This window comes from Solanum tuberosum, unplaced genomic scaffold (genome assembly GCF_000226075.1).
Source record: "Solanum tuberosum cultivar DM 1-3 516 R44 unplaced genomic scaffold, SolTub_3.0 scf00564, whole genome shotgun sequence".
Lineage (NCBI taxonomy): Eukaryota > Viridiplantae > Streptophyta > Magnoliopsida > Solanales > Solanaceae > Solanum > Solanum tuberosum.
In genome coordinates, this window is record NW_006239498.1 from 41310 (window position 1) to 45073 (window position 3764).

Here is a 3764-nt window from a genome sequence, read left to right on the forward strand (position 1 = left end):
CGTGCCCAAATAAATCCACGAATGTGACACCGAGCCTGCTAACACAAATGATCTGCTACATTAACCTTCGTGAACACTGTGTAAGGCACACAAACGTGATGAACAAGCCCCTTGTTCTATGCAAACGTGCCACTGGGCTCACGAATGAGGAGATCAAAATCACTGGATACCGCGAACGTGGTCTAAGGTGCATGGGTGCTAAGACTAAATGGTGTTGCACCAGTTGATGCAACACCAGCTGATTCAACAACTCTCAAAATACTCCTACGAGGTGCTTTGATTCGTTCGGAACCCCGTGCATCCAAACGAAATATGTTACCCCACAAAGTTCATCATTCTGGACTTAACAAGGATGTTGAGACTTTCAACCGAGGTCATTTAGACATATTGTGGGTCTCACACCCCAAACATTATTTTAAGCCAAAATCTGCAATGTTGCTTTGAATGAGCACAAAAGCCTCAGAATCCTTACAATAGGTCCTTCTAGACAAAAACTCGACGTTCCAAAGCTAACAAAACCGTAAAACTTACATTTTGAGGTTGTCTACGTGAAGTTTTTACCAAAGTTAGTAGTTCAAGTTTCAACAACTCCAAAACATGAAAACTTGCACAAAAACCAAACGGACGACAAGGTGACCGAACTGTTGGCCCTAACAAGTTATAAATGACTTGGCGTGGCTATAAGAAAGCTCTAAAGACCGAAAATAATGCAATAAAGAGGAAATAAGTTGGATGGTTATTAAAATTTATAATTGTTTTTAAATATGTAATAACATGGAAGTGCTTGTAGAAGCTTTTAGAGGATAGCCATATCAATAGGTACTATTCCAATAAATCTGGTAGGCCATCTCTATGTATATATCTATTGTCAATAAATTTGATCCCAAAACAAATTAGAATGCAAATTATTAAGTTTTCACATTAACTATTAACAAATTATTTGAAATTCACATGTGAAATAGGAATACAGTTTATTAGTTTCCCAAATATAATGAACTAGGAATACAATTTATTAATTTCCCACATAAATTAGAGTATGATTTATTAGTTTTCCAAATATAATAAACTTGTAATACAACTTATAAATTTTCAAAATTAATGAACTAGGAATACAGGCTATAAATAGAAGTATATTGTCAATCCATGTCTCATTATTCAATGAACTTTTTCTCCACATTGACTCTTGCAAGGCTTCATCCGATGACTAAGCCAACGCAGCTGTCTCTTCCATCTCACAGAAAATTGTTACCAGAGATGACTTCTACAATGATGGTATACCTTCAAACACGTTGTTGCCGCTAGGAACCTACATTGATGTTGAGTTGGATGTTAGGGTAGAGACCACCACACCAAAAAAATGTGATGTACCTAATGAAGGAAAGGTGTTTGATGTAACTTCGAGTAAGTTATAGATTAAGAGGAAGATTATGCCTATGCGTCAGGTGAATCTAGATAGGCTGAAGTGGTTGGCAGAGAATTGGTGATTTGAAAACGAAGTTGGTACCGCTAGAGCCACTGTAGAAAAAATTGATCGACACTATTTTGAATCGGTGTTCGGGAGTATATTCGGGTCAATGATGACGTATCATTTCATGAAAACAGATCGTAAGCGCATGAGGGAAAAATTTGTCCTTAACAGTGATGCTGCTACACCATATGAGGGCAAAAAATTAGAAGAAGAGTGTCCCGAAAAAAAGGAAAAAAAGAATGTTGATTAATCGCTTCAATTAGAGCAGTAACTAGTCAAAAGAAGTTGCTTTACTTTCTCTAGCATTTTAGCCATCTTAAGTAGTTTAACTTAGTTGCTATTTTGTAGGAATAAGTTGTCACATTAAGTAGTTTATTCAACATGGGAACATGTGTATGAAATTGCTGAAATATATGTTATAGTTGTTGCATTTTTCTTGTATTTAAACACCATTTCAATTCAATGAAAGAATATCTTTCCAGCAGCAAATATTTCTTTTCTAGGTCTTTCCTTTATTTTTCAGTTTTTAGAGTTGAAGTTCAGCCTTAAAACTCCAACAAACGTGGTATCAGATATTTCTTCTTGAGGGACCTGTAATGGAGGGAAACTAATATTTCTTTTTCCTTTTTTTCATATATGGATTTCAGAACCTCCTTGCACTGCACTAGCACCACTTGTCTTCAAAGTTAAAGGTTGTCATGTCTGATCATCTAGAATGGAGTCACACATAGAGGCAAATGATATGTGGGAAAATGGTGTGGAGGACTACAAAGTTCCTCCATTGCCTGCAAATCAAACTATGACATAGATAAGAAATCACAAGTAGAAGAAAATAAGAAAATCAAAGGCTAGAGCGATGTTATTTGTTGCAGTCTCATCTGAAATCTTTGTCAGGATTATGACAAATAAAACAACATTTGAGGTCTGAAATGTAACATCCGGCGATTTGAAATCATTCTGAAGAAGCTTGGAATTGGAAATAGTCATTTTTGGAAAGATTTAAAAATCTGAAAATTTGGCTAAGTATGGAAAAAGGATGAGTTTTTGCCAAATTTGAGCAGTCATAACTTCTAGCTCAGGATGAGTTAGGAGTAGTTCCAGTTATGGCTGCATAGCTCGTAGAATGGTCTTTCCAACACCACCGAGTTTGCTCGATTCCGAGTTCGTATGGGTGAGTTAAACCCTTTGAAAGTTGGGCAGTTGGCAGGGGATCCGTCCGGAAATTTAAGGGCATTTTGGTCTTTTCACAAATTCTTTCTTTTGAGGTTATATTGTTGTATTTGTCTGATCTTTGGATAATTTTTGTCCCATTTTGAAAGAGAAAGAGTTAGGGTTCTTAAGAGTGAAGAAGAGAAGAAGAAGAGAAGAAAGAGGAGATCAACGAGATTCGTCAAGATCATCGTGGATTATCGTCGGGGGTGATCCCTATCAAGGTATGTGAGTTCGTAAGTATGGATTGATCCTTTCCCCCACACACCAAGTTCATTTTTATGATTTGAGAAAAGATTGGATTTGTTGTTGACGTTGTTGAAGTTGTTAGTTGTTGTTGTTGAAATTATTGTTGGTTGTGGGACATTATTGGGTTGTGTTTTGAGTTGTAATCCATGTTATGTTGAGGGATATGATCATCCTTAGTGTTTGGGGTTGAAGCCCTTGAAGTAAGGGTGGTTTAGAGTTGGCAAAACAAGGGAGAAAAGTCGAGTTTCTCGGCAAGGGGGTTGGCGCGTCGCGCCTGCCAGCGCGCCCCAAAGGGGACTCTAAAGTCCAGCCCTTGGGGCGGCGTGCCTCTCAGAGCGCTAGCAGGGGCCTTCTGAGCTTCAAGGTCTAGCGCTCCGCGCCTTGCAGAGCGCCAAGGACGCCATGTTCCCCCAGTCTTTCCATGCTTTCTCATGCATGTTCCTTGGTATTGTACCTATGTTTTATGGTTGTTTCCAACACTGTAAGGTACATTTAAACCTCCCGAACTCATCCATAACATGTGATCAAACACTTTGAATTCATCATTCAATTCAAGGAGGGTTAGAAGTCAAGTGAAGTTAGAAGTCAAGCAAAGTTAATAAGTTAGTTCAAGCAAGTTTCAAAGTTGTTCAAGATTCCTTATTGAACGTTTTCACTTCATTCTAAGGCTCAAGTCGCAAGTCTAGTAAAGAGTAAAGAGCTTAGAGTTTCAAGCTAAGAAAGAGGTCTCAAGTTTCAAGTTGAGTCAAGAGTTTAAAGTTGAGTTCATTTCTCAAAAGCTATTAGGGAACTATGTATTCCCAAAGAAGTTTCTAAATGTTTTTACATTTGAGAAAGA